This window comes from Sphaeramia orbicularis, chromosome 3, assembly GCF_902148855.1.
Source record: "Sphaeramia orbicularis chromosome 3, fSphaOr1.1, whole genome shotgun sequence".
In the NCBI taxonomy this organism is placed as follows: Eukaryota; Metazoa; Chordata; class Actinopteri; order Kurtiformes; family Apogonidae; genus Sphaeramia; species Sphaeramia orbicularis.
Genome location: NC_043959.1, coordinates 57,788,489 through 57,812,151, shown reverse-complemented (window position 1 = coordinate 57,812,151; position 23,663 = coordinate 57,788,489). Strand labels below are relative to the sequence as shown.

Sequence of the window (23,663 nt, the reverse complement as noted above, 5' to 3'; positions counted from 1 at the left end):
AGGGCCTGTTTTCATCAGTCCTAAAACCGTCTTAAGACCACCCCCACAGGCCCATGGAAGCCTACGTTCATATTCTTCTCAGCAGAAAGACCACTGGAGCAACGAAAATCAAACGAGTCTTTAGCCTTGTGTAATGTCACAAATCATACATTCAAATATTGTTTCGTTTCATTTTATTGCAATAAATTGTTTGCTTAATGCTTGTAGTGCATCAACCAAATTCCTCAGCTTGTTTCTGAGCAAACACACATATTCTCGACAACATGCTTTTTTGCACGCGCCTTACCAAAGAAGCCAAATGGCAAAGATGTTTACTCATGCCTAGCTTAATCTCAGACTTAATTCTTTATTTACTGTGCTTCCTAGATACACGCAGCTACAGTGTCCTTCCATGCAAACAGATGTTTTAAATAATAGCACCAATAAAAGAAATTAATTATGACTATTATGAAATTACTACACACAGTCGTATTAAGAGAAATGTTTTGGTATAGCTGATAATTTGCTCCAGGGGATGTGTGTGCAGCCTATTTAATTTAATCTTAATAGTATTCCCACAAGCTAAAGCTACTGTTGTGCTAGTATAAAATCTTGTGTTATTGTTAACTGTATGACTGTTGCATCACAAGTGCATTTATTAATAAGAGACATTAATTCTCCCTTTGACACCAACATATTTAAAGACTTAATTTACTGGTAATAATTTATCATGAAACTCACACACACACAAATGCGAGTGTGTCAGCATAACTGTTATAATGTAATCACAGGCTTCTAGATCTTAGGCAGAGGCATCTGAAACGTACATTTATCTTTGTTTTTTGTCATTTAAATTTTTATTGGTTTTAACATGTTTTCAATCGGTTAGAAAAACGAAAAGACAAAATGAACAAACAAATAAAGAAAGCAAAAAACAAAATCAACAACTTAAAAAGGCAGCTGCGAAGACCCCACCACCACCACCAGCACCCCCACAATTCCTATACACATGTACACATACAGGCACAGCATATACATAAACACAAACATATACACATACTGTCCTCCTGTACTTTCTCTAATATGTTGCCCCTGTAACGTGAGCCATAAACGTTTGCCGTATTTGACGATTTTTATTTGAAACCTTATTCACCCATGTTCTCAAAGGCAGCAGTCTCTGACATTTATCTTTGTTAAACAGAGCTTGTATGTGTTTTATTTTAATTCAGTATTCTTAAGAATGTCCGGCATACCCATCTCACAATCATAAAGTCTCATTTTGGTATCGCACCCAGTTGCAGCATAAATTTCCACCTGGCTTGATGTAAGTTCCCTCACATCAAAATTCAGCAGAGAAGAACTTGGGGATTTGAGTGTGCTATTGGGAACTATAACAGAGTGTATCTTTAAATATAAAAGTTTTAGGATTTTGATGAAGCACTCCAAAACACTCAGTAATCAGGCTTGGAGGCAAATGTCAACTCACGATACAGATAAACTAAGCTGCTATTACTCTGAGGAATGAGAGATAGCTTTACAGAGAAATTGCTGAAAATTTTTGCATGTACCTTTCAGCACAGAACATAGCTTTAAATTCATATAAATCTATGTTACTCTGCAAAGACTTAAGTGTTTTAAACATCAGTATTTCTTATGACTATTTTCTATTTTTGCTTTGTAATATCATTGACACCTTTTTGGGATATAATAATGAGAATAGTCACGTTGATAGGATCATTCAGTAGTGTGTCTTGGCTTATCTGACATATTCACTCAACCCGTTTTTATTGTAAATTCACACTTAATTCTCAGACTATTTACAGTGCATTGAAGTTTAATTAAAACATGCCCTCACTTGTTAATCTAAGAGAACTCAGTTGCCTTTTGTTCCACGTGTTTTGTCTTATTTTATTCATCTGCTGAGTAGAGGGGCTACTCGGTGTTATGCATTTGCACATTTGACTGCAGGGACTGTTTTTAATTCATCAATTCTTTTGGTTTATACACAGTTCAAACTCACCTTCAGAATGAATGTCAAAATTTGTTCTTTGCCTCGACACGGTGTATCTGAAAATAGCTCATATGGTATGCACTGACATTCGTTTTCTGCGTTTAGATGAGATTTTCTATAATTAGACATATTGAAAGGTATCCAAGGCATTTGCATAATTTATGCCTTTTGATTTCTTTTTGTATGCTTTCTACTTTCAATTGTAGCCATGGGAATCAACAAGCAGAGAAAGCCAAATTCACCTTGTAGACAACTAACCTATATAAATGAAGTCTTTCTGTGTAGAATACTTGCACAGACAACACTGACAGTGAGCGTGCACTCATCTTCCAGACACCTTTTAGAATCAATAAAACAGGAAACTAATTAGATGTAGCGATTTCACTGGTGCAGCTGAAATGTCCATATTAACCTGTAGTCACTGCATGGACATGTAAGTGTGAATCATCTTTTTATGAGAGCAACATATTATTATGACCTGTTCATATGTTGTAAAGTGGAACACTGACATTTAAAGCAGAAAAAAAAACGGCTTCGTATTTATTTTCCAAAGGTTTTAGTCACACAATTTAATAATTACCCTTTTTTTAGATGTTGTCAAAACACTGATTCCAAACACTTTCTGTAGTTCTATTTCTGGTGGTGTTTTTTACGATTCTACAGTTTTAAGCTTCTAAAAGAGGTTTCCTTCATTATTCAGCCTTATCATTATCTTTTTTTCATATTGTTAGCTTTCCTCCATAGTTTCTGTGTTGCTGTCAAGTAGCAGGCTTCAGAATTTTGATTCATTCTCTTGAATAATGTATTTATTATCATAACAAAGTTGTCATTGCATGGTTTGTCTCTGTATTTGTCCCTTCAGTGAAAGGGTTCGATGCTCAGACAGATTATTTTCACAAGTCCAGATAAAAGTTGGAGTTCGCGCTGCATTTCATGTAAGCTTACCTAATTTAAGATCTGTTACACGCTCCGTCCTACATGAAGTACAGTCTGAATAACTGTATTTGTTTTTCATGCTTTGATTGAAATTTTCAGGGAACCCTCTGCCAAATCAAACTTGTCAAAGTCTCTGCCTAAAAAAGAACAAGAAAGCACTTTGCCTGTAGAAAATGAACACTCTTAAATCTCTGATGAGTGATTTGGCCAAGAATAATGTCTGTCAATATGCGCTGAAAGTCTCCTGCAGATTAGCATTTGAGTGGAATCCCATGAAAGATAGCTTACCTTCGCATTACAAATCAGCAGTGGATGACTTAATAGAAGAGGGCCTAGGTCTCCATGGAATTACAATAATGTTTGTTATTTTCCAGGTAATGACCATGAATTATTCAGGTAATGTGTGCCTATTTTCTTATAACAAGCCATGTAAACTTTGTTGTAAGAAAATGCAAAAATAAAACTGGTGTCTAAGCAGCACAAGAGTGGTTACAAATAGGCTATCTTGCTTTGTATGTGGGTCAGAGAAGAGAGATAACAGTAAAACCTCAGTAATGATAATGGAAAAAGTACAAGTCTATCAAAGTATTATCCGTTGTCAGCAATATAGAGTATTCGTTGGTTCTTGCAGTGAGTAGAAATCAAAGCTAGTTATATGTAAACTATGATAAGGTAAAGCACTGAGGCTTGAAATTCCTTCAACTGTGACTGTAATTTCCCATGAAAATCCCCATAGCTTTAACTGCCATGAAATACAGAATAAGGTAAATTCTAGAGTCAGTTCTCCTTTTTCTTTTGTAGCTGCTGTGAGAATGCGGCTCTTAAACCATTTACAGTTGATTTAATTAAGAAGGTAACTGCAGTTAAGTGTAGTGTTTGCAGTGAGGTTGCCTCTGAGTGATAGTCATGTGGACTTGAAGGAAAATACTAGGTTGATTACCTTTGCTAAACCCCTCTGCACTTAGGAGCAGATTTAGCAAATGGAAAATCTGCTGACATTTGTGTGGCGTGTGTACACACTGACGTGGATAAAGATGTGTTTTTATTTGATTCAAGGTCATTTGGCTTTGTTCAGGTTGGGGTGACATTTGCTTGTGATCTCATTCCTCATGGAGAGATGCATCACTGTAGGGCTGGGACTTGTTTCTTCACTTTCCTGGCACAAATGACTCCTCATTCCCAGAAAAGGAACATACTAATGCTCTCTGTCTCTCCTCTCTCGCTCTCTGCCTTTGTCTCTTTCTCTCTCTCTCTCCATCGGTCACACACTGACAACATGTGCACACAGACTGCATCTCCTCATTGAATGACAGTGTGAATGTACCTCATCAACGAATGAGTCACTCTACTACTCTGCTATTATGATGATTTCTCCCTTCTGTGTATTACATCATACAACAGAGGGTTCTGCTCAGTTACATTCACCACAATAAACACTCTCCGAGTGCACTCATTTAGACTGTGCAGGGGTTTATTAGTCAACCTTGCATGGAAAACATTATTTGGTGAGATCTCTCAAATCACTTTTTATCAAGATAATTTGTGTTCACTAACGGAAGCATACCATTGTTACATATTGTCAGCAAAACACATTAGGATGGCTAAAAACATTTGTGTGCCAAAAGTATACATGCCTTCCTTTAACCTGGTTCCTGTAGATGGCTTTTGGGGTCAAAGGTCAAGGATTAACACATATTTCACTGTCACATGGATCCCCATGTGCCATTAGGTGTAGTTAGGCTTTCAGACTGTGTGATTGGTTCGACACACTCAAAGCCATGATATTTATTGCAAACCCTCTTCATTGAGGGACACTAATCAATAACCGCGTTTATATGGCATGACTGCTGAATTTCATGTCAGTAGGAGAATATGAGTGTTACTTGAGGCACACCAATATTCTACATATAGCAGCTGCAAATTGGTCCCTTGTGCTTTAATCACACAGGCAGTTCAAATCATTGACTTTGCAAATCATTACATCTCACCGCGCATTGTGTTCAAGACTACTGATGTATTGAAAGGATGCTACAAAGAGAAGATACTACATGGACGGGAAGAATAATTACAGTCCGGTTGCAGAGTTCTTACATTAATCCAAAACAAAAGATTAAATTAAACACAACTATTACAGCATTGTCAGATGTAAGAGGGGAAGAAGAACAATAACATTTGAGTCAGTCTTTACAGCAGAACATTGTCTTAATTTAATTTATTGGGTGTTTATTTAATACTTATTATGTAGGACACAACAGTAAGTGACGCCTAATTCAATTGCATAAAAAGACATCCTTAGGCCACTTTTCTTGTGTGTGAACACTATTTTAAGCTCAATTTATGTTGTTCAAATTAAACATCTCAGAGTTGCTGGAAGCTTCTCGTGTTAATGGAATCCCACATAGTGGATTGTGTGGGGAGGAAAGCAGATGAATCTGTATTCCCTGAATGTGTCTAGGCAAAAATCAATAAATGCAAGCACAGCTCCTCGCTTCTGACGGCTGTCCCTGTCTTTGAATGGTGGACTAATAGAAAAATAATAATTAAATCCAAATCACCAGATTAATTTGTTTTCCATCAGTCTCAGGAGAGATCTTTTTTCCCTGTTTCTTTAGTGGCTCATTATACTTTCTAATCAAGACAAAAAAAAGTCCCTCTTTTAGACAGACATGCTGTCTCCCTTCCCCCTTCCCTTCCCTGTGGTGTGCTTTCTCGCATTGCAGTCATTGTGCTGGCACTTATTATGTTACAAATGACCGAGGTACGGCAGGCATTCTCAGTGTGCATGCAAAGAGGGCCCACCCTTCTATGCTGCTAGTGCCTTCTCCTAATGACGATGCTCAGAGTGTCCCCTGACGCCGCCCCATGCAGCCCTCTCCCCCATTCCCGCCCCCATGTGCTCTCTTTAATGAAGATTCTCCAATGCAATTAAAAATCCTTGCTTCTTGCTGCTACTGTATGACAAACAGAGCCACTGTCATTCCTCATGGCCTGTCATTCCAACTACAAGAGGCGGAGGAGATGGAGAAATACACCAGGGTGCCAGTGGCTAGAGAGACAGATAGAGAGGATTGTATGTGTGTGTGTGTGTGTGTTTGAAGACAAGCAAAAACCCCCCATTTCAACAGGTAATGGAAAGGGGCAGAAAGAAAAATCAATGGCCAAAGAACATGGAGAGCAAGCTTATAAAACGGGTTTAACTACACACCACAAGCTGAATAAGGGGTTCTGTGTCTGTCCTACAAACTCGGGTGATCATGAAAGTTTTATCAGACCCCCTCCCCACTGGCACCTTTTTGTATTTTTTGGATAAGTGACAGATTTTTGATGAATGGCTTTGCGACTCTTCCAATAAAATCAATAAGGCTGGGGTGACATGTTTAGCTGCTGTGACATAACAGTAGAACGAGAAAGAAACAAGAAGCATTTATGGTCATTTATAATGTTTATGAAGCATTAATAAGAATGTGCCTGTAAACCAACACTCCATCACGCTGCTAACAACGAGTTCATTGTTTGCGCGTGATTTATGAGATGTCTATAAACTAACAGTGAACAGTTTGTTAATCCTCTATAATACCTGTTAAAATGGATACAACCAGTGCTGGTGTGACATGCAGAGACACACCAGTTGGCTCCGGCTCCATGACCCATCCTCATCCTCATCAGGGTGGGGCGTAGTATAAGAACAGTTGCCCACTCCATCTGCAAAAAAAAAAAAAAAAAACTCCCCCCACCCCCTTGTTGTTTTCCAGTTGAATGAAATAATCTTCCCCCGTCTGGAAACCCAGTCTGGGTCAGAGGGCCTGCGTTCAGCCTGTTGCTTATTGTGTGTTCAGAAGAGGAGGTAAAGCATACAATTAGGCACAGATGGCTGTCTTTGCCAGGCAATGTATTGATCCTATCCTGAGGAAGATCTGTCCTATTTCTGTTTTTGTTTGGCAAATGTCTTCTAATTTAGAGCCTGTGTGGGACTGATTCATGATTGTTTGATCATGTGTCATCTTCTGAGAGCTTATCATTTGGTCAAATAACAGTGAAACACGTGCAATTTTACTGACTTACTGGGCTGCTGACACATGAGGCTACTGTATTCACAATCACAAGAAAAGACAAAGGATACATTACTGTCATAGATAGATAGATAGTAAAATAAACAGGTACTTTTAATAGAGCTGCATTAATTATCACTTCACTTCAGTCCAACATTAAGTAACATGTTTAGTAGGACATTTACTGCCATTTCTTAATAGACAGATAAATCTTATTTGACTCTTTTTTTTTTTATTTTTTATTTTTATTTGTAAACAGATTAAAAGTAACGCCATATTAATCATTACTTCACCTTAGTCCTATTTAATAGCACCTTTCAACGTCAGTATAAAAAGAAAAAAATAAACAATCTATATTATCTTTTATTAACAAGCTCTAAAGCCATATTAATCATTACTTCACCTTAGTCCTATTTAATAGCACCTTTCAACATAAGTATAAAAAGTAAAAAAAAAAAAAAGAAAAAATTCAACAATCTATATTGTCTTTCACTAACAAGCTCTGAACCCTATAGGCATGCTGTGTTTAAAAATAAACTTTTGCGTCTTTAAAAATAAATTATGCATAATGATAATTACTGAAACTGATAAAAGTTGAGTTAAAGTTGGCAGGAAACATAAATAAGTATTTTTGCGCAAATGAGTCCGGTGTATTTTTTTTTTCCTTTCCTTTTTCATAATACTATTTGTTTACTGTTCCGGTGGTGTGAGTTGTTTACAGATGCCACTAAGATGATAAATAAAGTTGACAATGACAATTTCGCATTTCAAGTAATAACGGTCAATAACTGTATCGTCGGTTTACTACGACCGCTGCACAAATAATAAGTTTTCTTTGTGTGGCAGTAGTGAGCTGACGTCAGGTCGGTTCCTTGAAGTGGAGCTGAATAAACCTTGAGAAGAGTCTCCTTCAATCTGCTGTTAGTAACTAACACACACACTCACACACCGAGACTCAATTACTGCCCAATTCCCTTCTTTATCATTCGTCCCCGACCTCTTTCATAACCAAAAGCGACCAAGGAAAAAAAGAGGCGAGAAGATCAAGCCGAAGTGTTAGTAGAACTCAAAACCCACGTTGGAAATAAGTAAAGTGTCGAAACTAAAAAAAGGTAAGTGTTTTATTTCACTGACGTTGTTTTCCCCCCATCACAGAACAAGCGATGAGCAGCTATAGCTTGGCTTCGTTTCTAGTTTCTTAGCTTTTTTTTTTTTTTTTTTTTCCTTCTCTCTTCTTCCCCCCTAGCTGGTTATAGATAGTAAGTTGTTTTCGCGTTTCAGTAGGTTTATCCCGTAGTTTAGACTCGTACGTTTGGTGAAAAGCGGAGAGTTTTACGCGTTAATACAAATCGAAGTGTTTTTTCCTCTCGTGAGTGCTGACCTGATAGTGGGAATCGTCTTTGTGTCCCTCTCTCCTTTTTTCGCTCGCGCCGTTCACTCGGGGCTCGCGGATTGATAACAACTTGCTGTCTCGCGGACAAATCCAACTTTTTAACGTTTAATGTCATCTGTTTGTTTGTTTTTTGCTAAATTTGCGGTTGTTCGTTTCGATATGTGTGGATGTTGTAATTGTAAAGCAAGCAGCAAAGAAGAGGAGGAGGAGGTAGAGAGCAACTATATGAGGCACCGGACTGCCGTTGGTCCTCGCTGTCCGTTAAAAATCCATCCAGTTTTAATAGTCCCTTGACGCGAAAATAAAACAATTAGCGACAAATACATAAATATCCCCTTCGGTTCGGATTAAAGTGGACGTATAATGTTGATTTCTGTTTCCAAAGCGGGTTAGAGTTGGGAGCTTTTCGTGTTGTTACATAGCTGGCCAGCCTGTCGGGGAGCTGCTGCTATCGCGGTCGCTTCCTCAAACCGAGGTGCATGTACGCAGGCAGGCTAGCAGCCGCTTGGCCGAGTTGTTGAAATTTATCCCTTTGTGTATATTACAATATCCTCCATTTTTTTCTGCCCCTTCCAAAACAACAAGCCTCTCGCCATCTTGGTTATTTTAAATTCGTCCCCTAAGCACCCCAACCTTTCCTCCCCTCACTCTCTCACACACACTCGGGCTACTTTAAAAGGAAATGGATCCACGTTTTTTTTTTTCTCTCTCTTTCGCAAGTTTTACCAAAACTTTTCGACTTGTTTGAGAAAAATGAAAACGGACGATCCGGCTGTCGTGTGGCGTTCAAGAACCAAACGAAAGGTGGTTATTAGATTGTCAGCAAAGATTTGAAGCCACTTTAATCACCGAGGAGGACACTTTACTAACCGAGACGTGTGCTTTAAAAAAAGAAAACAAATATAAAGTGGTGTGGTGGTGGATGACACGGGATTGTGATTGTGCGTGTGTTTTATTCCAGAGGCAGGTGGAAATGATCGCATATATGTGCAGCCACTTGTTTCAAGCTAAAGTGTTATTTCAACGTTTACGGAGTGTATGTTTACCAAGCAACTAAACATGAATGAATGAAGGAAGGAGGGAGGAAGGAAGGAAAGAAGGAAGGAAGGGAAGAAGGAAGGGTTTTAATTATCAAGATTGCTGATAGGAGAAGAATAGTTTATAGGAGATCTGAAAAGTGAATGATATTATCAAATAATAATAATGTTTGGAATAATTATGTGATTAAGGTGCTTTTCATCGCCCTCTAAAGAAACCTTTGTTGTGTTATCTGTATGTTGTCCCACACTCATTTGTTGTGTCATGTGATTGACTGATTGATTTATTGACAGGTTTAAGATATTCACTCTCATGCATTCATCTTGAGCACACACACACACACACACACACACACACACACGCCCACAGTTTTGATCACCCCTGACTGAGCTGTAATAGTGTTGGTTTGCAACAGTTCAGGCAGGAGAGTCTTCGCAGAGAGAATTATCCAGTGACTGGGGGAAAAAGGTGACCTTATTTAATTTCTGCCATTCGTCTCACAAAGGTGGTATTTTAGCTCGTGCATTTGTTCTGTCCCTGAGACTTAAACTTGATCTCACTTATGCCTCATGACCAGCAAACAGTATAAGAAAGAGGAGGGGAAAGAAAACAAACTGAACAAATGCTTTGAAATGGAAAATCTGATCATTTCACCTCCCACCTCTTTTGTTTGCCCGTTTATTGCTGCAAAGCAGGAGTGCAGAGGAGCAGATGTTTAGCCAAACATGAAGGCGCGGTGCCTCTGTCCTTATGGGGATGGCTCTCCCTCCTCTCACTGCTGATGCATCGACATGACAGCTGCTTGATTTCATGGAGCTGCTAAGAAGCCATTAGTGCTATCAGTGAATTGAAACGGAACAGTGTCTCACAGTTTTCTACCACTATTACATCTAACTATTGTTAGAGTCATTTTGTGCAGATTTGAGTGTCGAGCGTGTGCATGTGTGTGTCTGTGTGTGTGCGCTTGCATGTGTGAGTGTGTGCAAGTGCTGCAGCTGAACATACAAACCAACAAGAAGTACTAATACACTTGTGCAGTGTGTTTTCCCATAATTTGAGAGAGAATGAGCAAGAGCAAAAGTGAAAAAAGGGGAACAAATCTGTCAGAGTTTGTTTGCCATGTTGGTTTGAAATGAAAGCACACTGTGCTACCTCAAGCACACTCAAATCAGAGATGTCTCTCCTTGCCAGGCTAAGAGAGAGAGGAAAAAGAGAGGAACAACAACTCTCGGCTGGAGTTTTGTCCTCCCTTCTTCTGTCTCGTTTTCTTTCCTCAAATTGGAACTGTTGTTTTTGAAGAGATAAAGAAGGACTTCTGCTTGACTTGAACATTCAGGAATTAAGGATAGACATAGTTAAGCCCTATTTGCATGTCTACCAAAGTCACAGCAAACGGTTGCTATTGACTAAGCTGATTAGGTGAAATTAGGTTCACGAGCTCTGTGTCTAGGGGTGCTGAATCTGACAGAACTTGGACAGCTTTTGAGAAGACAATCCCATGTGCACACAGGGCTGTATTCCCTATAATCCTTTACTATTGAATATGAGGCTGTCTTTTTTTTTTTTTTTACTGAGGAACACCATGGTTCTGTTGAAATGAAGTGAGACATATGAGGTGTCCATGATTTATCGAACAGCTCATCACTATCAGGCAATACTTGTTGATGATTAATAATACCAGTGAAAAAGAGCACTAATAGTACATAGATATGATTGAAGTTATCAGCCTTCAGCTTGTTTTTTTAAATGAACCAAGTTAATATTATATGTATTAAAATGTAATTTTTTATGATCACAACTCATCTCCCCAAAACTTATTTAAAGTCTGGACAGCAGTGTGACCCTAGCATTAACAGGTGCATGTAATGCAAGAGCAAAAAAACAGTAAAAAAAAAAAAAAGAAAAGACAGAAATCAGTAACATTGACATTGAGTGTCAGCAAAAATAATCATATAAATGCATCAGATTTCAGAACATGCATCAATATTGTGCACCACTAACATTTGTTGCTGATTAAGCCTATAAAATATGCATGACTTTAACTAAGGCCACTGTATAATGTGTTTTCTAGATGACAGATATCTGAACTGATAATGAAAACTAAAGAATATAACTGCCATGTTTAGGATATATTTGCGCAGCGTAAAGTTCTTGTGAGTCAGTATGTTGATAACTCCTAACTAAATATTTAATGATATTGATTTTTGCATTTTATATTTAGACAGAGATTAATTAGTCCTACAAATAATCTATTGATAATAATGGCCATCTGGGAGCCCTGTCAAATCTCTGCATGTTAGCGCTGACACAGAGCTGTGAAATTTAGAGAGGAAGTAGAGGTCTGCTCTGTGTTACCTAATAATTCAACAACCAATCTTAGAGTCCTGATCATATTTCCTCATCCCTCAACATTGTCTACTGTAAATTGTGCATGCACATGCACACACACACACACACACACACACACACACACACACACACACACACACATACACACCCAGAAAACAATAATTAATTGATGTTCCAAGAACTGAGACTTTAACAGATGTTTTGAAGTAGACATTAATCCTATAAGGGCTAATGGCCCTTTAAGAAGCGGCGGCATTTTAGCAAAAGCCCTAAAAGCTTCTAGACATTAGATTGATAATACGCCTCTTATTGTTACAAATCAATTCAGTGCTGCTGTGTTTCTGTCATTGCATAGTCTTTTGTAAGACCCATTTTGGCAGCTTGCTTATTGATACGTGTTCACATGGCCTCATGGGTTAATGTCCTCTCAGCTGGAAAGTTGGTTAGCACTCAGATGATCTACCTAACCTTATGTTACCTTGCTATTTTTGTTGCGCTGCATGTTCAGTGGATGTCCTGATAATCATCAGGGTACAGAAATAATTGTCTAAAGTGCAAGCCCAATGACAGCCCTTTTTATAAGTCAGCCTTTTCAGACATTGTGGCTAACTTTCCCTCAGAGTTGTATTTGCATCTGACAAATTATACATCTTGAAAAACTGCCGAAAGCTAATGAGATAGGGCACATATGCCTCCTGTTGTAGAAACAAGTGAACAGACTCAACCGTTAATTAACACCAAACAAATCAACACACATTTTAGTTTTCTCCCTATTTTTTGTGGATTACATATGGCGGATTAATTACCAAACAATAAGCACTGTAAAGTGCAAGTGGGTCACCCCATATTGACTTTGAGGAGACAGAAGACAGAGCGGCCAAATTTGGGAGGGAAAGGCGATAAGCTGCTTCTTTGCTGTTCGTCCCCTGGGCCTCTATTTATCATTCAATGTGAGAATTTCCTTGATGAAAGTCAAGGTTGTTTTTGCATGCACTGTCTCGTTGGGATGCCTGTTTTTCCACCAGCAAGGTGAAAAGGTTGATTTCCCCCTCCAAAGAGATGCCTTGTTTGGAAAGTCCAGGCTAGTTTCTTTTAATGAAGTCTCAAAAGGTCCTGATGATTTTTCCACTTCAGGGCTGTTTTTGTTTTTTACATTAGTAAGAAGGTGAAAATACAGATGTACCACTTTGTGAAACTGCAGCACACCATGCATACAGGTCCTTATAATGCTCTGATTGACTCTGTTTCATATTCATGTGGTAAAGATACAGCAAAGAACATTATCACTTTGAATGTGAGCTGAAAGCATCCATTTACACTTGCCTTCACAAAATCTGTCTTCATTTTGAATGCATTTTTTTTGTCTTGAATTGAAATCAGACTTTTGAAACCAAGACATTGAGTAAATGTATTAAAATTAGCTGAATCAGGCTGGACTGGAACAGCATAAACACAATCTAAAGCATTATGTATGTAGTTGCAGTTATTCTCTAAGAAAACATAACCTCTCTCCTTTACATTTTCTTTAGTTGGCTATTGTTTTGTTTCAGAGGGAACCTGATTATGGAAATAACAATGTGGACTGGAAAACCAGCTATTTAGTTTGATGTTTACCACACCTTGACATTCTCAATCTGTAGCGAGGCCTGTATTTACACTTCTCTGTAGAATTCACCCATGTTGGCTGCGCTCTGATGAGGAAGGATACTGGGAATGGAAAAGAAATAGGAAGAAGGCTTCGAATGTGGGAATGGGAATGATATTGGCTTCTCTATTGGTGTGCCTCCTGGGTCAGTGGGGTTCTTGATGATACTATAGAATAGCTTGTAGCAGGCAGTGACGTTATGAGCCTTGGTAGGCATTAAGACACACATGCAATCACATACATAACCACACAAACATTCTCACACACACACACACACACACACACACACACACACACACACACTCTCATATCCACACACATTTGCTGTCAGAACACAGGCATCTACACACAGGGACAGGACACAAGCGCACACTCACATATACACACAAATGCATGAGATTGTGCCTCGACAGCCCCCATTTATTGATCTTCTGCAGCATTTAAAATCTGGTCACTGCTGCCACAAAGGCTTTTTATTTTAGCTGTGCTGGCAAAGCTTGCTCCAAGCTAAGCCAGAATTTTAAATATTTAACTCCTACAGAACACCATGAGATATGACAAGGATACAGAAAAATAAACAGGGAAGCAGTTTTGAGCTGTGCAAAAGCTATATGTATTTGTTCTGCGCACTGTTTTATTTAAACTGCACTCGTAGAATCACTGCTCTCTGTGTACAATGCTGTATGTGCTACAGCTCTGAATTAAAATCTGCATATACAGCACCCTGACCTTCATTAAGTTTTTATCTGCAAGTCATTTTGATCCTATATTTTTCTCCAGACAAGGTAAAAGAAAAGAAATAAGGATTCAGTCTGAATTTAACTTAAGGCAGTGGTGACCTGCATGGCCTTACCTTGTTAGCAGCCCAGGCTGAAATGCTAGCAGTCATTAGATTAGTCATTTTTGGACCCGGGACAAGCTGCTGTTTTTAGCATTTTAAGGTTAAAAAAGGATACTCCTTTATAGAGAAACAACTGAGCTAATCCACACAAGCCTTACAGCACGAAGCCTTAGTGTCATTTCATTTGAGTGTCTGTCTCTTGCTCTGTTCCCACTGTACACAAAACATTGACAAAAGAATTTTCCCTTATCTGCTTAGGAAATTGTCTAAAGTGTTCAGTTAAGCTCAGGTGGTGTAGAGGAAATCATCTGACTTGCTGTGTTCACTCTACATGTTGAAATAATTTGTCTTGAAAAGGTCAAGCACATTTCTGTGATTATGAAACGCTTAGGCAATGTGGTGAAAATGTATGTTACATTAACATTACTTATTAAAAAACAGCATTATGCAGCCAAACCACAAGGGTTCCCTCATTCAGCTGAACCTGCTGCTGTTGTTGTTTTTCTCTTGTCCAGCCATGAAAGCCTAGCCTGCTGAGTCTGCTTAGTGCTATGGCATTGTCCCGCTTTCCCTCTCTCTGTCTCTCTCTCTCACTCTGTCTCTCTCTCTCGCGCTCTCTGTTTCTGAACGATGACACTGAGAGACAGCTGTAACGTGAGACGCCTCTCGATCCTAGCAGGGGCTTGGAAAGCCGAGGCAGAAGGGAGGGAGAAGCCTTTATCTGAGACTGGGGGCACTGACCTCCTTCATTCCCCTTCTCTTTTTTTTGCCTTTTTTCTTTCCTTGTCTCTATGTCTGGTAGCATATCCTATCCTCCCCCCACCAACAGAAGCCAAGACTGGCCTCTTTAAAAAGTGTAATGTGAAAACACTGTCTCCCCCACAAGCAGAAACCTGATGAATGAAAGAGTACATGATTGTGTTTACACCATTTATCATGTAGTGATAATAGAAAACAGGACACATCTAAGTTGCTTTTAAACTATCAGCATCTCTCATCTATTGCCCAAGTTATGGATGCAATTGAGTTAATTTGACAGGGGTTTGCATCTTATATTAAGTTATATGTAAGTGACACGTTTGTGATCTGTTTAAGGGCACTGTTTGTGTATCCTTGTGTGTGTGTGTGTGTGTGTGTGTGTGTGGAAGTAGATGGAAACATCCACACATCCCTGGACTCTAGGCTATGGCTGCTAAATCCTCTGTGAGAGCTCCCGTGTGTAATCCAAACATTTAGAGCTAATTTAAGCATGCAGGCAGGAGCAGCATCCTTTAGGAAACAGCAGCTCTCTTTTCTTGCTCTTCTTCACTCTCCATCCTCTGCTGTGTGTCTGTGTGTGTCTGCTACGTATGTGTTTGTGTGTGCATGTCTTGTTGTCGCTGGAGGGAAATGAAAGCACTCAATCACTCACCTGTCAGAGTACTTCAGATTCTGTCCATAGCACACAACCCCACACACATACACACTCACACTCTCACACACGGACACATACTGTATGTGCATACACACTTACCCCTGAGGGTTTGACAGGACTGGCCCTTTATTGACTCCCTTGATCAAGGAGACAGCAGATCCATTTAATAGAAGCTCCACACACAGGCATAGAAATCAAAGTGGATTCACATCTGCTCTCCACACAGCTCCACTGCAGCTTTTTTCCCCTCTCATACAGTGAAACCAGTTAAATGTGTGGCTATATGGGTTGCTGAATTAAATTCTGAAGCTAATGCTAATAGCTGTCATGATATTTTTCACTATGGCATGATTGCTCATAAGTGTTTTGACGTCATTACTACCAAAGCGGCTCCGATTCGCCTCTTTACGGCGTCTTGTGTTATCACATTGAGGGTAATCATGTCATGATACATGCCCAGCCGTGGTTATAGGCTTACTCCCTTGGCCTTGGCCTCTGTGCTCCCCAGCTCCCCATGTCTTGTGCTGAGTGTTTCGGAAGGCCAGTTAGCCAAGAGGGTGCTGGGAGGAGATGTGACAGCTGTGTTTGTCACGGCTACTCTGACCTTCACACGTCATCTTTATGGATCATCAAGGCTGTAACGATATACTGAAACCTCTTGTGTAGGCCAGTGCTGGTCTGATTATCCTGTGGCGATGATCTGGTCACATACTGTACTGATAGCATTGTTCGAAATGCAACTGCGGTGCGGACAGTCAGCCGACCATACCAGGTTGGCTGCATATCTCAGTTACAAATGAATGAGGGTTTATCTTGCAGAGGACAGCAAGAAAGGAAGTGGAATGGCTAATGCAGCAATGGGCTCTGTGCCATGAAGGGAAAAGTTTTCATGGCAACACAAAATCATGAGTACACAGGCAAAAAGGCGCACAGTCAAGCCTGGTAGTTTGCACACACACACACATATATAAATATATATACAGTATATATATTTGAAAAAAAAAAAAAAAAAAAAATACATATATATATATATATATATGTTCTGCCTCTTGCAAATGGGTTGCACTAATGTTCTGTGCTTTGCACCAGTCTCAAAGCGCTTTCCTCTGTGTGTGGTGTAACTGGTTCCCCAGAGATGGCACTTGCTCCATCAAGTCAAGGAAGAAACCATTTAGTGCAATGACAAACACACATATGTTCACAAACGTACACACACACACACACACATGACTGAGAAGCTGGGAGGGTTGGAGTTGCATTTAGACAAATGTTTCTCACACAAGTTCTTTATTCCACCCTTCTTTGCCCTGAACATACACTTACTCACATACAAAGGTACTTGCACACAGATTCCATTTTGTCAGCTTTCAGACCCAGATCATGTAACGATAAAAGATGCTGCCCTGCAGTTAAACACTGCCAGTAAATCACAGGGCAAAGAAAGCTGGGAGAAGCACTTATTTTAAGCTGCATGAGAGACCACACTGGGGGAAGGGGTTGAGACAGATAGGGTAAGACAGGGAGAGAGAGAGAGAGGAAGAGAGAGCTTCTTTGTGCACTGTGTACTGGCATTGTGTGTGATGAAGAGATGAATCACTGCTATTTAGGGATTGGTTTCCTGCAACTGATTGTGTGACGACTCGGTGGCGGACAGACTGTCAAGACTTGCCTGTTTTGTTCTGGGGGCTTCAGGAAAATGTCTGCGGCCAAGTCTCACTAGCTCACTCCCACAGGGCCTGGTGTGCCAGAGATCAACAGAGACAGCAGAGACAAACACCTCACCAGTGTCGCTCTTCTAACAAGGCATCAAATATTAAAAAGCAAGGGATTTTAGAGCAATCTCAATAGGTGTATTCTCAGAGTACACTTGTTTTCCCATGCTCAAATACCAACAATTATTTGTGGAGAACATGCAAAATGGTATGACAGTTCGTTCCTCTCTTTTTTCTTTGTTTATACAAAAGCCTGACCTTTGTGTTTAACCCCATGCGGATGTCTAAGAGCTGTAGCATGAATCTTAAAGTAAAGTGTGTATCTGTGTGTCTGAGGGAGAAGGGCAGATTAGGGAAATCAAACAAGACTGTTCAGAGAGTTGTTGTAGCTGTTGGGTTCTTCTCTGTCCATGTACAAGCATGCCTGAAGTTTAAATGCAGGTAATTACAACTTTGTGGCTAGTTCCTGTTTTTCTGTTTGCCTTTTGCCTTTCAAGTGAATTAGATGGAAATAATGAAGGAAGTGATGATGGCTATAATGGGGTTGTTGCTTGAATTTTAACAGAAGAAGTAATACATTTACTAACATGCAAGTAGTTGACTAAAATAATTACTTTTCAGTGACATGATTGCATGTGTTCTTTATCTAAATTAAACCTGCTTTTGCTTTTGTTATGAAACCATCAGTATTTTATTTGTAAAATGTTAATTATTTAATAGTGAATATCAATTTGATACCTTTTAATTTTTAAACGTATCTTGTGCAGTAAATATTTATAAGGACATTACTGTTGGGTCATGCTTTGGGCATTAAGTCTGAGGAATAAAATGTGTGTTTAGGGATATTTTATCCATCTGCCAATGATGAAAAACTGGTAAGATCTTAAAGTGAAATGAGGTTAATAGACTAACAGCCTGGTTCTCTCGCAGGCAAATGATTGCAGACAGCACTGGCTTTCTTATCCAGTATAATTCACCTGCCTCGTGGCTGGCAAATCATTTTCTGTGCTGAAGCCCTATGAGCAGAGATCCTTTAATCATCCACTAATAGGCCTTTATGAAAAAGCTGAAGATGAATTCAGCCTACCTGGCTCTCTGTTATCATTATCACTGCTATGTGTTATCAAAGTGTTTGTGTGTGTGTGTCTGTAGTCTGTGTCTATGTATGTGTTTGTCTGTCTGTCTGTATTAGAGTTGTAGATAATGATGGTGACCATTACAGTTCGATCAGTGCTCTTATTATTGTCATCCACACTGTCATTCTAGGTGATTTCTGTTCAGAGATAAATTGAGGCATAATGGCAGATGTGCTTTGCATTATGTGCCATAGACTTTAACATGACTGGAGGGCATCCAGAGAGAAAATCACTTAGGCGCAGGAGCTATAATATACCATACTCTGTTTTACCATGTCATTCCAACAAGTGGCATTTAAAAGGAGTCACTGTTGTGGAAATGAATTATTGTTTTAGCTGACTCAGTGCAAGATTTAGTCACTACACTAAAAGCAGGAATTTATAAGTAATAGTTGACCACTTCTATGCTGATGAAGCATCCACCAGACTTGATTCTGTTGCTGCTGACCAGATGGATGTGTTTACTGTCAACAAAACCTTGTTAGATAGCCACCCACACGCGCTATAACACTGTTTGTGTGTTGGTGTCTCAGTGTGTCTGGAAATGTCTATAAGCTCGACCGTTTATTCGTGTTTGTGGAGACCAGAGGTTTTTGTGCACTCTTTTCTACCATATCATCCAAACATGAAGACACAAGTTGTAACTAGCAAAGGTAAGATACTAGCTGAATACTCCAGTATGGAGTGTGTATCAGCTAATGACTGTTTATAGTGAGGAGAAAATGTAAAAGTTGTCAAATCTCTTTGTTGACTCTGGAGTAACAAGTGTAGCAGGGTGGTGGGTGTTTTTGGTGAACTGTTCAGATCAAGCCCAGGCTGTAAGAGCACAAGAGGGCCTTAGAGACAATGCATGAGAGATGGGCGTGAGAACATTGGTAAGGCTTGGTTCTCTGCAAGAACTGTCTTGTGTTTGGGGAAAATATCCTCGCACTCAAAGCTCCAGTGTCTAGATCCATTTCTCACAAACAGGTTTTGCAAGAAAGGGCTCGGGGAGGAAAAAGAGGTTTTGTATGTGTGTGTGTGTGTGAATATCTTTGCGTGTGTGCACAGCCACAGCTGTGTTTCAGACGTCACTGTATTTTTTGTTTGATGTGTCTCTAGACCAAAAATACTAAACTAAGCTGTATGCTGCTGTAACTGTAACTCTAAGGTACTTCAGGGGGCTTTATTCACATCTGACCATCAAAGCAGAAAACATTCAGTAATATCACCAAGCTTCACCAAAAAATGTCTATTTTATTGTCATGTAAATCAAAGCATACTACAGTACAGCTGTATTTTTAACTTGAACCTCGGTGATCTTTTATTTGTGTTTTTTTTTCTCCTCCAGGTGTTATAGCAGTTATGTCAAAGAGCTGAAGACATCTCTAACAGTGAGTATACTGCTTAATAAAACGAATTTGTGTCTCACGTCTCTCTCCTCTTTCACTTTCTGCCCCTGGTATATCTTCACGTGACAAAGGAGTTGATGCGTGACTTTTTAAAATATATATGGTCACACACTCCTGCTTTTACAGTTTTTTATGGCACGCCAGAACAAACTTGCCGACTCCTCCAGTTTCAGGCCTAATTTGATTTTCATTCATTCAGAGAAAGAGGATGTTTTTTTTCTCCCCCAATTAAATTTAACAAGAGCCCCTTGAAAAGCAGTTGTTATGATTACATTACAAATTCGGGGTTCATTCAGTGAATCAAGCAATTAATTAGATTTCTCCCATTCTAATCAGAATATTTGTCTGAAACGTACGCACCTAATAAACATCCTTTGAGTTTGCTGTCTGCTCAGAGCCAACACTGAATGTAAATGGTTGTTAACTGTGCCCTGCAGTGCTTCCTGGTTAGGATCTTGGATTGTGGTTTGTTGTTCATGTGGATTGCAGCTTTAATCTGCTTGTCTCTCTGGACCTTTTTTCCCTTCCTTTCTTTTTCTGTCTCTTTCTCTCACTATCAGTCTGTCTCTGTGTGAGAGCTATCTGTACTCTGGGGCGCGGCTGCGTCCTCAAGGCTTCACTTCACACACACCAAGGTGGCAGTTTGTTGTTCCACACGCAGTCAATGACTTGCACTTTTCTGCCTTGCCCGACTCGATAGTCTTGTGCCTGAGAGTGTGTCACCAGATCAAATGGGATCTGTTATAAGCAGGTTTTTACTGAATAAGGAGCTCAGGGAAATACTTCTTTTGGCTGGGACTGGCCCCTGTATGGAGAGCTTTATGTGTTACCAGACTTGTTTTTACCAGGACTAACCCTTCCTGTTGCATCAAGTTGGTGCAAGGTTGGTTGTATCATTTGTGATAAGTATTGATGAGTCCGCTCTCGGGGAATCAATTTCTGGGGGGGGGGGTGCAGCCTTGTAGCTCAACCCCCACCGCTGACTGCTCCTAACTGCCTGACTTTTCCTGCAGCCCGTAGAGAACACGCACGGCAGAGCACAGGGAAAGATGGAGCTCATCCAAACAGCCATGGTGTAATTAGCTGACATTTGTTGCTTGGAAGACAAGAGAAGGAAAAAGGAAAGAGCTGCTCAACTCAAAACACCCAAAGGAATATGCAAATGTTGAGAGAGTGAGAGAAAATGAAAGAGAGACAGAGAAAAGTGTCTAATGGCAGAGAGATATAATTATATTACATTCACGCATGTGTGTTTGTGTGTGTTTGTGTGTGTTTGTGTATGTGTGTGTGTTATGAACTCATTGAACTTTATGTGAGTATTTTTGTCAGTGTTCCTCCACTAGAAGGCATGGTCTCCAGAATGGTCTAATAAATACATTAGGCTAAGAATGACTAACCAGGACATTTCCTCCGCCAAGACATGATACCTTTGTTCAGCATTCTTGTCTTGTAGAGCATGTCTTTCACAAGTATTCAACAACATCAGCTAGACATTACACAACTAAGCAACAGAGTACCCACATGAAGCAGTCATCCACAACTGAGCTCAGATTCTCAGGTTTCAGGAAGGTTGTGCGTGTGCATGTGTCTATTCACACGTCTCCATGTATTTTAGGGGAAAGTGCTGTAATGCATGTGGACTATCTGTACTTAAGCCAAGGTGCTGTGCGAAGGAGCAGCAGTGCTTACACAGCCCCATCTGCTTGATCCAAACTTGAAATGCAATGCCTTTTAATGACAAAATACTGAGTTGCGGGGAGGTGTGGAGAAGAGGGAGGAGTGTGTGTTTGTGTGTGTGTGAGTGTGAAATAGAGAGGAATAAAGGGAGAGGGAGAAGGAGAGAGAAAAACATCTCGAAGGTCAGGAGCAGCGGGCGGCCGTAGGGGAGAGACACGTGAGACAGAGATAGTCTTGCGTCAGCCCCACAGCAGTCCTCTTTTTATGTGTATGTACGTGTGTGTCCTGTGGGGCCAGCATTTCCATCCGCATCCCACCGCGTTACAACAGAGCAGCATGCCAGTGTTTCTATTCCGAGAGTGTAGATCTGCAAAGATAGATAGATAGATAGATAGATAGATAGATAGATAGATAGATAGATAGATAGATAGATAGATAGATATGTTGTACACTCAATACAAATGACTTGGAGGCAGTCAATCAGCGAGCTACAGATAATTTTTTACATGGCTCTTGTGACAGTAGAAGGGGAAATTACACCTTATAGCCGGAGGGGAAAGAATTTGTGTGCCTCACTGCCTGTCACAAAACCTGAATAGGGTTTCATCAATCCTAGCAAATACTATCATTTTTCAGCTCTTATTCATGAGCCTGCTTTGTTTCTCACAGTGTCTTTTTCCCAGTGCCCTTTAAACTGGTTCCCTGTTAGATTGGGGAAGTGTTAGAGATAACGCCTAAACATTTAGTACTTTGTACTTGCCTCGGAGCTAAGATTGTTAAAAAGCTGCTGCGAGATTGTCCTCGGGATAGAGAGAGAGAGAGACAGAGAGAGGGAGCGTAGATTCAACAGACACACACTCCAGCATTAGTGTGGGCTTACCCATCCATGTCTCTGTCTTTCTTTCATTTACCACCCCCTCTCTGTCTCTCCACATAGACATGCACAAGAACACACTGACCATTCCCCTTCTTCCTCCCTCCCTCCCATCCTCCCATCCTCCCATCCTCCCTCCCTCAGCCTGCGCGGTCTCAACAGGGTTCAGTCATCTAGCCAGACTTTGTTTCACCCCCACTGCCAAAACAGCCTCTGCCCTCCTTGTCCCCATGAAGGGCTGCGGTGTGGGGCGAGGCTGCTCTTTTACAGACCCCAGCACCATGAATCACTGCTCGCACCCAGGGAGCCTCACTCCACTTGGGGGCTGCCTGCCCATACGATAATGTGCGTGGTTGTGAGGGGGTCATTTTGAATGGAGGGCTAGACAAAACAGGAGCGAAAGAACCCAAGCTGTGAGCTTTCCCAGAGAGGACAACAACGAGAGTGTGCTCATTGTGTGTGTATATGTGTGTGTGTGTGCGTGTGTGTTAATGTGTTTGTTGTAATACAGGGGAGATGTTGGACACACAATGCAGAGTTTTGGGTGTCATAATGTAACATAATTGCATGCCAGTCACTTATGAAACATTAGGAGTAGACCTTTAAACTCCATACATCACAAACCTTTTAGCCCTGCACAAACTGGATTGCAATTTGAGCTCCTGGGATTTGGCCCTAACGCCTGTTTCAGCGCTCAGTTTGAAAACAAGATGATCGAGTCTTTGCCATCATTTGCACTTGCTTACCTACCAACCTGTCTATCACACCATGGAAACAAGGTTACAGTCTATTTAAAAAAAAGTCATTGTCACTTTATTCATCGAATAGAAAATCACTGGCATCTTGTAAATTTAAAAAAGTACTTGTAGAGCAGCAGAACATCTTTAGTGTTGATTGACGACTAAAATAAAGTTCTGTGGAATTATTGCTTGACAAAGCCACTCTTGTTACAGCTCTGCCACAGCATTTATTGGGTTTAAAGGGTAAAACATTCTCTATGCACAATAATGACATTCATATTTTATGTTTGTTGTCCTTGATTATTTACTGGTGTTTTTAAATGAATGGATTTAAATGAATGAATGAAAAGCCTGCTTAATGAATCTAATTATTAGTTGATTATTTGAAGTATTAAAGTATTATCAGAAAGCTGTTTTTAAATCTTGGTGCATCTTATATGCTTCCATCTCAGCGTGGCAGGGATCTGCAAACTTTTTT

The 23,663-nt window shown here is 40.1% G+C and overlaps 1 protein-coding gene across 12 annotated transcripts in view; it reads left to right on the top strand.

Moving 5' to 3' along the window:
• The first annotated feature begins 7,861 nt into the window (after positions 1-7,861).
• Positions 7,862-23,663, top strand: part of baz2ba (bromodomain adjacent to zinc finger domain, 2Ba) — a 71,554-nt gene continuing 55,752 nt past the window's right edge. For 10 of the 12 annotated variants that reach the window (XM_030125244.1, XM_030125222.1, XM_030125236.1 and 7 more), the window contains exons 1-2: positions 7,863-8,087; positions 19,834-19,876. The gene's annotated coding sequence lies outside the window, so the exon portion shown is untranslated. Of the gene's footprint in view, positions 8,088-9,152; positions 9,173-19,833; positions 19,877-23,663 lie in introns of those variants that run through there. The other 2 variants (XM_030125157.1, XM_030125165.1) reach the window with 2 other exon arrangements.